The 12462-nt window shown below is 42.6% G+C and overlaps 1 long non-coding RNA gene across 8 annotated transcripts in view; it reads left to right on the top strand.

Moving 5' to 3' along the window:
- LOC111925881 (uncharacterized) overlaps positions 1-12462 on the top strand; it is a 45085-nt gene that overhangs the window by 2323 nt on the left and 30300 nt on the right. For 6 of the 8 annotated variants that reach the window (XR_015282825.1, XR_002862540.2, XR_002862543.2 and 3 more), the window contains 2 exons: positions 1713-1798; positions 3582-3646. This is a non-coding gene — a long non-coding RNA (uncharacterized LOC111925881). Of the gene's footprint in view, positions 1-1712; positions 1799-3581; positions 3647-7330; positions 7516-12462 lie in introns of those variants that run through there. The other 2 variants (XR_015282828.1, XR_002862539.2) reach the window with 1 other exon arrangement.

Genomic DNA, 12462 nt, shown 5'->3' on the forward strand with positions numbered 1-12462 from the left:
AAGAACTTGAGATGCAGAAGGGGATGGAGCAGAGCACAGGGAGTGTAGCTGGGGAGTGAGCAGCACCCTGTGCAGGAAAGGGATGTGCTGCTTCCTGATCCTCACACTGCATCCCATAGGCAGGGAAGTGTGCCCCAGGCCCACCAGAGGCTGGCACATATCTGATGTGCCTCCCTTCACCGTGGAGCTTGCCTTTCTTGCTTGGGTAGTGGGGTTTTAATGAGACACTGTATGCCCAGGGTGCCAAGTAAGTGGCACTGGAGAGGGAGGACACAACAGCTCATGGAAGAAATGATGATGCTGGGGGGTGAGGTTTTGGTTTTGCCAGCCTGGCTCCAGTGTGGGGCTACCAGACTGCTAGCTGGTCTGCTGGTTCTTCCCTCTCCTAGTCTCTCCAAAGTGCTCATGCTGTTATCAGTCAGAGAACAAGAGCAAGGTCACAGAATGGGAAATGTCATTTCAGAATTACCCATTTGGGAGAAGTAAGCAAAAAATGCCAAATGTTTTGGCATGAAATGTTTGACATTTAATAGGGGTAGGAGCTGGCCAGTGTCATTCTGGGCTGCAGATGTACTGAGTCCCAGCATCATCCTCATCTTCTTGGAGCATCTGCAGGTTTGTCAGCAGTGAAGACATTATCACTGACCTCTCCACTGAGATGAAATTGCTGCTGGTATGTTTGCTCAGGAGGAGCTTCAGAGACCTTGTTATCAGAGTGGAATCAATGACGCTAGAGTTCAGAGAAGGGCAAATTAAACATTATCCAGGATTTAGACAGAAGGTTTTTTAGGGCTGATGTAAAATAAGTTATACCTTGCATATGATTTTGACCTGTGACTCATGACTATTATAATCCTACCTTTTGAGAGAGAAGAGGCAGAATCTGAGCACTGTGGAAATCTAAGTCCTGCTAGGCAGCAGCAGCAGCAGAGGTGACAAAGAGGCCTCAGCAGATAGGGTTGTCCTCACTTAATCAATGGTACACAAAGGGAGGAGGTTAAATAGTGTTTGAGAGTACGGGTAGGAAGAGAACAGCTGGAATATTTGAAAGTAGAGTGAAAAGTCAGAGAGGGCTGCAGCACTGAGAGGACAAAAGAGCTTGGAATGGAAGGCCCACCAGCATGGTGTTTGAAATTAGCCTGGATAAAGGGTTAGAAGTGTGTGTTCCTGGGAAACAAGCCCAAATGTTTTGTTTTTTTTTTTTTTGGAGGGGGGGTGAATTACCCAATCTGTCTTCCTTTTTACAAAAAAATTCTTAGAAATCCTATCTATGCCTATGTAGTAGTGGTTCATCATACACACTGTAATGAATAGGCCCTTATTTTGATTAAAAACAAATTAATCCAGTTTTTCCAGAAATAAATTAACAAATTGATTAGAATAAATAACCATCATTTGCCACTCAGTCATCTTAACGGGATTTTTCAGTTCTGCCTGAGTTTGCCTTGGCATCCATCCAAACTGACTGTGGCAGCTTCATGTTTTTTATCAGTACAGTAAATGGGATGCAATTACTGTTCCTAGATCAAACACTGGACTAAAGAATCAGGCTTGAAACTGCAGCATCTATTTCTTCTGAAGATGATGTTTTCTTCTGTTGTGCAGATGACAAATGTTTCATGCTGTGTGTACAACTTTGTCTAACCTTTAAGTACCTGACCTTTGTAGAAAAGCTTCCAAGCAAGTCTTCCTTCACAATTTTGTATTTTCAGGTCTCATAAGCAAGTGACTGGATGAAGCTTCTATTTTGAGATTCGAACACAGAGCTGGTGTGAATGCACTCACTATCTGTGCTGAGGTATGATCACGTTACAACCTCTGGTCTTAGCTCTTGAGGGTGCTTTTTGCAAAATTCTTACGGGCTAGAGTGGAAAAAAAATTCTTGGCCCTGTGCTTATAATCCATTTTCATGCATTTTACATTAACAGTAGTTACTATGCTGCATTTCCTCTTATGTCTCTCTGCAGCATGCGGTGCTGTAGGCTAATAATTCAATAGGATTGAAGACCTGCACCAACTCACCAAACTTGCAGTGTATTTTATGAGCCAGATTTACCCCAAATAGTGTCCCACTAGACCAGAATATTTTGTTTCAGTTGTCAAAAAGGTCAAAGAATTATGGAATTTTCTCTGTCACTGGTGTTGGTATGTTCTTCTTTCTCACCATGCTGCTCATAATTTCAGAGAGAGAAAATGTGATTAATGTCCACCCTTGTCAATGCTGCAAAAGCTTTAGTTACCCCGAGTTCAGAGAATAAAGAGTGCCAAGAATCTTGAAACTGTGTAACAGCCATTTTGCTCCTACGGCAGTGCCGGGGCTGTTAATAGGAGACACAGAAAGAATAACAAGGCGCTTCTGATGATCAAGTAGCTCCAAAATGGGCACGAAGAAAGTGGTCACTTAACCCAGAGTTACTGTTAATTTACTCAGTTTACTGAGTTAATGTTAGCTAACAAGTGTGGTTAGTGTCGTCTGTCCGCAGATTGCCTCCTCTTTCACAGTATCTGCCGGAGAAGTGGAAACCAGTACCGGCTTGTTTATAACCCTGTACTCAACCCACACCTCTCCTCGTGGGGCAGACCCAGCCTCTGGCAGGGCATGACCCACCTTAGCCCATCCAGGGGTTTGCTGGTGGCTGCAGTGCGCTGGAGAGGGGGCAGCATGGACAGTCACCCTGGTGTGCCTCTGTCCTACTGCTCTGCTTTTTGGGTATTATCTGCCTACTTTTGGGTATTACCCTCAAAATTTGGACACATCTACAGTGAGGAGTAGAAGCTCTTTAAGGGGAAAGGATATTTTCACTTCATATAGCAAGCAGCTTCTTCTGGAGGAGAGTGATTTTATAATAGCTAATGCTAATCATAGTGCGGTGAACAAAGCATAAACTGCATTATTTTGCATTAGTAATTGGATGCTTTTCTCCTTGCCTGTTTCTGATATGATGAGTTTTTGTTGACTTGCTGTATGGATTACAACATCTAATCCTTCAAAAGAGTATGTGGTTTATCCATCATTGTCCATTGCAGCCAGACAATTTTCTTCTTAATCTCAGAACTAGTGAGACTGGGATTTGGAGTTGTCGTGTTAGTATAAGGGAGCTGGTAAGAGTGAAACACTGTATTTCCATGAAGAGTATTAGGTGTTCTGATTTAGATAATCAGTTAAAGGTAGCATTTGCAATCCCGCTTCATGTGCCATGCTGTCTATCCCTTTCTCTTTAATTACAACCAGCCAACAACCAGTGTAAACTGTTTGAGATAATCCCGTTGAGGGAAAACACTGTCTTCCTGCTTAGGGCAAACAGTAAATCATGTTTAAAAAAAAGAGATGAGGAAAAGTATTTTTGTAATGTATTTTGCTCTGGTTTGTATGAAAACATGTACATGAATCTGAATGGTTGTCATTTCGTGTTAGAATTTTTAAAGTATGAAATCCATTCAAACTGCTTTGTTGGTGGAAGTCATGGTCCCAACTCCTGATAGTCAGAATAGTTTTTAAGTTACCACTGTAGTCATGTTTTTGAGGAGGCTGTTTCCCTACAGAACACTCTGATCCTGATATAACTCCTTTTATCTTTCAGCCTGAAGTGTCCATAGAAAATCTATTCTGCATTTTGAGAAAACCATTATACCTGGACATTTATCGGTATAGTACTAGTAGTAATAGTAATGTGATAGTATTGTATACTATTTTAATAGTCTGTTTTATTGAAGTATCATTATCTGTGCAGACCAGCCTGCAGCCTGCCTTCCTGGCTGCAGGGTACTAAAGCCTCAGTACGAAACTCTGAGCTCTCCCCTGCCCATCTTCCCAGCAGAACATGCAAATACAACGTGCTATCTTTGTTGCTTGCTGCTCACATATCCTTTCCCACTTTTAAGGATTATTCCAGCTCTTACCTGGGAAGGCAGAACCTGCCTTTGCCCTGCGGTCTTTGCAGTTTTCTTGGGACCTCCACTCATGTGGCCCGGGAAAAAGGAAGGCTAAGAATGTATTTTATAGGCAATTGGAAAAAAATGCCAGGATAAAAATTAAATATACAAAACAACTGGTGTTTTGGGGTTTTTCCCATTCTCACTGACCATCTTCAGAGAGTCTTCTGGAGATGTGCAGTTGAAGAGCGAGCCACTCAAAGCAGTGGCTGCTGTTTTTCTAGCTGCTGATATTTCTAGCCCTGCTGCTGGCCTCAGGAGAACTGTGATGGGGCCCTGGGTGGGCTCCTCAGTTATAAGCTACCAGCAGCAGCCTTCCAGCTATTGGGAATAATCTTTGGTGAGTGATACAGCAACCAATCCAGGTCAGGTTTTGTGTAGGAGGTATTTTAACATAACCCTACTTCTTGTCAGATGAAAAGTTGCTATAATTTCTAGGGTCCCCTGCCCCTCTGCCACTAATGTCTGCTCGCAGCAGCCAGGGGGACAGGGGAGTTAGATTAGCTTGCCAAAGAAGATCCTAAAAACGAGGCTCTTTCCCTTAGCTGAGATGGCAGTTTCAGCTTTATTTCTTGGGATCCTTTGGGGTGAGATGGCAGGAGGGAAAGAGGAAGAGGTATCGATAAGCAGTCCTTTTTGAAGACTGGGGAAAAGGGTGGGGGGAATTTACACAACCAATAAGGGGAACTGGGGAGAACAAGATAAGGGAAAGCAACTTACAATTCTACATTTTCGGGGGTACATTTTTGGGTCATACCATTTTTCCTAACTACATTACAACAAAAAGTATTTTGGCTTTCCCTGGGAAGGATGGCTGGTTTGGTTTTTATTCTCCTAGGAATGCATTTTTTTCCTAGCTGTGTACAATACAAGATATAGGTAGATAATGAGATAAAAATCTCTTCCTCCCTCACTCTTATCTTGTTTTGACCACTCACACTGTAAATTCAGGTCAGGGATTCTTTCCCACTATGTGCATGCATAGTACACTTCAAGTACTTAGATGGGAGAAGGGTGTAGAAATGTCACATCCCCTGGAGCAATTTTGACACAAGGAGCTCTAGGGGAAGGCTGGCTGCAGTCCTGGTCGCTATCCGGAGCAGCGTCATGGGCTCATCATGAGTTTGTAAGTAAACAAAAGTCTTAGAGATGGCTGAAGCCATTCCCTCACCCTTAGGCAGAGTGAGATTTTCCTCAGCATATCCAAAGATATTGAACTATTCCTGCTGTGCAAAGTCAGCAGCCAAAAAGAACATCCCCCAGCCCCACAGATCATCAAATCCCAAGGGTGTAGGTTGAGCCTGTGACTGCCAACCAAAGCCATGTTAAAGTCCACAGGAGGTCGTGATGGGGTCCTGGGAAAGAAGAGTTCTTGCTTTGAGCTGCAGTCTCTGAGGGACAATCTTCAAAGAAACAAGCCTGATTTATGCTTTTGAAAATAAATTGTATTTAAAACAATGCTATGGTTAGTCTCACTGATTTCTTCTTGAGTGCCTTTCCTTCCTTACAGCTCTTTTTAAATGAAGTGTCTACTTACTTCTGCATGAAAATAGTATTTAAAATACTTGAGTTTGCTTCCAAAACTATTTTTTTTAATGCTGCTGGGGTAACATTTCTCCAGACTTGTCTTTTGCATATAAATTTATAGTCCTGTCTTCAATGTTTTTTTTCATTAAGCCTTACACCTATTCTGATGATACCTAACATTTCTTCTGTGCCTCTGGTACACAATTTGGTCTACAGTCTTCTTTCCAACTTCCTGCCTTCATAATTCATTGCATTTTTAGCATTTTCAAGCTGCAGTCTGCTAAAACCTGTTTATTTGTCTGCTGTAACTTTTGTTTCCAATCCTTTGACACAAATTTTCATTTCAGTACTTGAGCAGCAATATCTGACTAACAATTACTAGGGTTTCTTGTGTTTATTTGTCTGTTTGACAAGGAGGATGGCATGATTACACTATTGTCAGAGTCTATCTAGTGACCTTTCACATCCATATCCATCCTAGTTAGCTTCATGGTGCTGATGATGTGGTTGATGTGGGTCATGTTGACTGCTTCCCTGAGTGGAAGGTTAATGCATCCACACCTCTAAACAGTCACTTTTATGAAAGCATTGGAATTATGAGATCAAATCCTTTTTTTCTTCTCTGTCCTTATTTCTCCCACATAATTTCATTTTAAATGAGGCAAGTTCTTCTTTTTGAGTCCTGCTACAGTGTTGTTTCTTGCATTTAAGGTTTATCTTTTCCGTGATTTCTGTGGCAAAAAGATTTTGTTTCTGAAATTGATCTCATTTTCTGCTTCAGCTGTATCACTGTCGAATAGCTGTACTGTTACAGTTTGATAACTTTAAATACCAAATTTGTATTTAATCAAATTTAGAGGCATTCTGTATTCTTGTAATTGTGTTATTCTCATTTAAAATGAAGCTCTTTAGTATGGTTGGACTAAAGGCTGTTTTTATTCTATTGTTGGAGTAATTTTATACACTGAATTTGTCTAAAATTGAAAGTTGCTGTGGCTTGTTCACTGCTGCCCCCAGCCTCTGTGTAGGAATGGCTGTTGTGGGATGTCCCTGGAGCCATTCATCTCCAGGATGGCTTCTCTGTGTCAGGACAGAACAGCTGCAACTCAGAAATGCCAAGTTACTGCTCTTTAATGAATTACCACATAAAGCCACACAATTAAGTTGTTTGTGAAGTGCACGAGTCTAAACCTTTGAGATCAAAGGTACCATGCTTTGCTTTTGCTGAGGACTGAGAGCTTTCAGCTCTTACTCCTGCACGGGCACTTGGTCAGGTGCAGGCTCCTGAGCCCTTACATATATTTTAACAAGAACTAAAGTAGTTCAGTTGATGCTGAGGATACTTCCTGCTGCTACCAGCTCTACTTGGCACCAGCAACTCTTCGAGGCATGTATATGAGAGTGCCTCTGTTCTCATAATTATAGTATGACTACCAACATGCTATAATTAGACAAGTTAAAAATTGTCTGAGCTGAAATGCACTAACCTCCAGATGCAGTTATCACTGAGAAAAACTGATTTGAAGCTTTAGCTCCAGATAGATGATATCCTCACACCCTCCTCACCTTCCACTTTTTGTGTGGACTTAAAGTATTGGATGGATAGTCTTTGTAAACATCTTTTCTTGTCTTTTTGTTGTATACCAGTAGAAGTATTAGAGGCTCAATGGAGTGTGTTTTTTTACATAATTCCTTTATGTCACCTACCAGCCAGAGGGGTTGTTATTTTATTACAGTAGTTTCTCATTAACTATATGCATTTCCTGTGTAGGGGGCTACATAGAGCATCCTCTGAGACTTGGAAGAATAATCAGTTCACTCCTTTATTCTGTGTGAGATGTCCATGCTCCTTGTTTCTTACCTCTTGCAGATAGTGGATGTGAGCTCTGCACAGCGTGGACAAGACGTTCTATCTTTGAACTGCTGCCAAATTCAATGAACTGTCAGCTTTGATGTATCCTGATTTCTTCAACCTACTTTTACAAGGGAAAAAAAAAGCACCACTGAGGCTATTTGCTTTTTTGCTATAACCGCTCCTCATATCATTTTGACAAGGTAGTTGCCATGTTATATTCCTTGTATGGATCATTGATCGTGTCACTTTTTATAATCATCGAATTTTTGTTCCAACCCTGCAGTGAGAGCACTGTCAGCACAGAAAAGGTAGCACAGAGCTCAGGCTTCTGCCCTGTTCTCACGAATGCAGTAGCAGGAGATTCATCATCAGAGGCTCTCATCAGAAACTTCCATTCTTCACATAGTTTTGGAGCTCTTGGCAGATTTTCTGCTTCCACCCACACAGTAAAGGCTTGTCTAATAATGCCAACAGCATGAAGCCCATTAAGATAAGAATGGCAGAATAACTGAGTCCAACTCTGCCTTTTGATAGTGGAGAGTTGTCTTTTTTAAAGGAGGGCAGAAGTGTGTGTTACAGCTCATAAAGCTGGCTGATTCCTCACACTGAAGTAGCAACGTATGTTTGGCCCACGAGTGCCTGGATGCCAGGGTGTCTCTTCCTCAACTGTGCTTGTACTGTGCCTGCTTCAGAGAGCTCCTGCCCCATCCACAAGGAGCTTCCATGGGATGTGACCTGTGGACAAGACTACTAACCACCCCTCCTGTTTCCAACACATAGCTTTGTTATACCTGGACCCTGTGTTTTATTTCAAGGTGCTTGCTGTTCCCCTGCCCTTTCCTCAGCCCTAGCCTCTGCCAGACGGACTTAAAAGCTGCAGTAATCTGATTTCTTCTGGAACATTGCTCTGACAAGGAGGCTTAGCATTCCCAGCACTCTGGCTTTAAAGGATGACTGTCCCTAGGGGTGGCAGGATGGGCCACACAGGCACTGAGGGGCTTTGAACTCCCCTCCATGTGTATTAGCACCACTGACTAGTGCCTCTGTTTAACACATTCATCAGTGTTTCTTACTGCACCATTGTACTCTACAGTATGTAGAATTGATTTGACATGAATCAGCAGGGAAAGCTTGCACATCACAAATGAATGATGTGCAATGTTGGCTTTATAAAATACTCATCCCTAGTTGATGCTTGTAGCACAACATTACACACCTAATTGCCCACATGTAGAACTGTGTAAGCAACCTGCCCGGGTAGGGTGCAGTAAATATGTTCATTTGTTGTCTAGACCCTGTTTCACCTTAAACAGGGGGTAAAGTCTTCTAAGAAAATGAAACTTGGCTATTTAAACTCAGGTTTCACCTGATGGAGTATATGTGTATAATTTTCATTCCTGGTAAACCCAGAATGCATCAAGCAGACCACAGGTCAGCAAGATGGGCTGCTTCTGTTGAAAGCTAACTTTCATAGGCATGCTGGCAACTGAAAGCCTAAGAAGGGGCTGGAATAATTGACTGTAGGGTTATAGATGTGGACTAAGTAAAACTCTGGAACAGCTTGCCCAGAGTTGCTAGTTGCTCCATCCCTGGAAATGCTCACAGTCAGGTTTGACAGGGCTCTGAGCAACCTGATGTAGTTGAAGACTTTGCTTCTTACTGCAGGGTGGATTGTACTAGAAGACTTTTTGAGGTCAAATGCAAGTGCAAGGGAGAGAATGGGACTGAGGCCTGGGAGCCAGGGGAAGAATGGATCATCCCTTACAGTTTGAGTAAGCACTTGTGCTAGATTAAGGGATCATGGAACTAGAGTGTCATTTGTCTCTGCAGACACAGGTATGAGTTCTACATGCTTTCCACAATTTGTTCCTGCTGATAGTCTCCTTTGCTAGAAAGGCACCTTTGATTAGACTTCTCATTTCTACCTCTCATTACACATAGACTTTTGAAAATACTGATGTCTTTTTCTGCTTTAATTGCCTGCAATATCTCAAAACCAGACACTTAATACATTTCCTGGTTTTATCATTTTGTATTCTTTTCTTCCCACACCAAAGGTTTATTTCCCTACATTAGTTCCTCTTTTTTTGACTGAATGTTCAAGGAGGAAGAAAACCATGCCTTCAGATCTCAATACAACTAGAACTGAAAGAGAGTAGCTCTGCAACAGCAGGTATTGACTGGACCTCTCACGGTTCAATTGTTTTTTTCTATTTGTCAGTGAAGCCTTAGAGCAAATTAGTGCTATGACTGGCCCCTGCAAATTGCAGCATGCCCACCGGTGGTGGGACACGATGGCTCTGCTTCCCAGAGTCTCAGGAATGTTCCTGAGGCTTGTTAGGATACACAGTGTAAGGGACCCCAAAATCACACAGCTATGAAAAACCACCACCTAAATGAAAGTGCTCCAGTCCTATGTACTTGGGAAATTCACATGTAGCTGCTGAAAGGTCACAGAACCATCCCTATGGGTACCGTAATATAAATATTTCAGTCAAAAGAGTAAAATCTTTCTTAAACTTCTTTACAAACATGCATTTATAAGAGAGGAAAACTAACATAGCTAAAGTGTGATTTTTTTTTTATTTTAAAAAGAGCAGGGTGAAGAGGGAAAGGTCTGGTTTACATTTTTACAGAACCAGGATCCAGCTTCTTCTTAAACTCAAATTGCCATTGATTTTAACAGCATCAGGCATGGGCCTCGCATTGATTTTAGACAACAACTAAAAATTGGATTTTGTGTGGCAAACTGTTCTTGGATCATGACTAATTAAATCACTTTGGGTAAAAGCTATTTAAAAATCCCATAGTTATCATATTCCCTTTTAAATGCTATTTTATCTGAAAAAAAAACCCAATCCATCTCTTGTGACAGGAAAAATCCTCAGATTCTGTACTCACTGCAGTTTTATCTATCAGAGAACATTCTGCATTCTGTAAATGCTGCAAGCAGAGGAGTGAGTGTGCAGACTGTAGGAGTGAAGGCTGAGCAGGGTCACCGTGGCTCTAGCAGGGAGCCCGCTCCCATCGCGGCACGCACGGGCAGCAGCAGCCGTGACTCAGGTGCCGCCCGTGGCCCAGCCCTTGCCGGGAAGCTTGTATTCTGTTTTCCACAATCAGTCCTGCCTCTCGTCCTCTTGCCTCAGGATGTGGGCCACTCCCTGAGGTACTTCAAGGCATGCTTCTTTTTTCCTGGCGAGGCCAAGAAGGGTTTGGCTAAAGGCACGGACAGGTTGTGCTTGACTTGGTTCATGATACCTCCTCTTCTGGGAGTGCCTGGGGAGGTGCCCGAGGGGCAGCTTGAGGTGCTGACAACATCCCAGCAGATGTGTAGGGACTAATTATTTATGTCACGACCTCTTCACGTTGCTTTATCCTTAGCTGAGGTGCAAACGTGCCCTGCCCTGGCCAGGGGCAAGTGGCCCAGGCCAAATTAAGCATCTCTCTGGGGTGCATGAAACTGGAAGGCAGCACAAGGCTCCCAGAGCCGAAGGGGCGTGTGTGCATGTGTGCGTGTGTGTGTGTGTGTGTGTGTGTGTGTGTGTGTGTGTGTGTGTGAACTCCTGAGCATGGTTTTGAAAAAGAAAATAAGGACTGTAGAAGAGTTTTTTTATGAGATTTCTTTGGCAAATCTTCTGGACCTTAAGGAAAAAAATAATTTGGCGTTATTCAGAGCCCTCTCCCAGAGCATAGTATTTGTACAGCAGGTATCATTAGGAGAAGCTTTGCTTGGTGAGAGACTTACAAGTATCTTTTTATGTTTAGATCGTTCAGATTTTTGTTGAAATTTGAATTTAATTACTTAAATTCTAGCAAACAGTGATGGATGCAGCTGTCATGATGCCACATCTGACACAGCATCTCAGCCTGCACCACTATGGAGACTTGTGCTTACCTGTCAGGAAGTGTAGTGGGCTGGGGCTGAATGGACATGAGCTGAACAGAAGTTTGGGACCCAAATTGCTTCCAGCCTCATCCAGGACCTTATCTGTTGGTCTTGCCCATTTGCAGGTCAGTTTGTGTTAGTAACATGAACTTCTGCTTGGCATTTTCTTCCCCCACTAACTGTCCACTTGCTGATGTCTCTTCCAGTCTGTCAGTCTGTCTCTTCTAACCATGACTATTGAGTGCACCCTTACAGCCCAGCATGGGAATGTTTGGGCCTTGTTCATCAGAGGAACACAGAAGTCTCCTCCTTCGCACTGTATTTGCATGGTCATGTTGTCATCTTAAATCCTCTGGTTAGGACCAAAGTTCCTCCATCAGGCCATGTTTCATCCCTCAGATAATTTCAGATCAGAAAAGCATTCACCCATTGCACATGCTATTTTTTTTTTCCCCATACCAACATTGCTGGCATCTGCCTTCAGGTACTTTCAGAACATCCTCTTTTTTCTTCTAAAAATATGTACTTCCTTCCTGTACCTCCCTCCTTTTTACATTATATAGTATCACCAAAGTCACAAATATTTATGATGTTGGTTGTTCAGTTTAGTTAGCTGAGAGAAACAATCAAAAGAGAAGGTCATAAAGTAAAACTGAAAGCTGGTAGAATACTGGTGAAAAAACAAAAGGAAGTTATCCTGAGGGCAGAGCTGAGGAGCAGAAAGAAATCAGGGGAAGTCTGAAGAGATGGTAATGAGGAAATGCTGCCTAGAAAAAAGATGGCATTTTGAACAGCCCAAATAAACTGTAGGACTATAAAGAATACATCCATTCATATAAAATCTATTGTAAGATTCTCTTGTGAAATACCAGTGACAAAACCCAGAACCATATCTTATTTTGAAACAGCAACAGAAGCTGTAAGCTTCACTTTCTTGGAAATACTTGCTAGCAATAGCAGTCCAGCCAGCTGAAGGCAAACCATCTCCCTGGTCTTGCCAAGTACCTGAAACTTCCTCCTGCTAAAGAAAGGCAGAAAACCAGAAGGGAAAGATGCCAGGGGCTGTCACTACTTCTGCTCAGCTCTGCAGCTGGTCAATGTGCAGAGGACAAATGGCAGAACTGCTCAGCATGGTGGGAGACACAGCACCCTGTGCTCCAAGCCCAGCAGCAGCTCATTAGATTGCCCTCATCATTACTGATCCCTGGTGCCTTTTTTGTACAGTGCTAATCATCATCTTGGATGTTTTCTAGCCCACATG

Source organism: Cyanistes caeruleus, chromosome 2 (assembly GCF_971803275.1).
Source record: "Cyanistes caeruleus chromosome 2, bCyaCae1.hap1.1, whole genome shotgun sequence".
Classification (NCBI taxonomy): Eukaryota; Metazoa; Chordata; class Aves; order Passeriformes; family Paridae; genus Cyanistes; species Cyanistes caeruleus.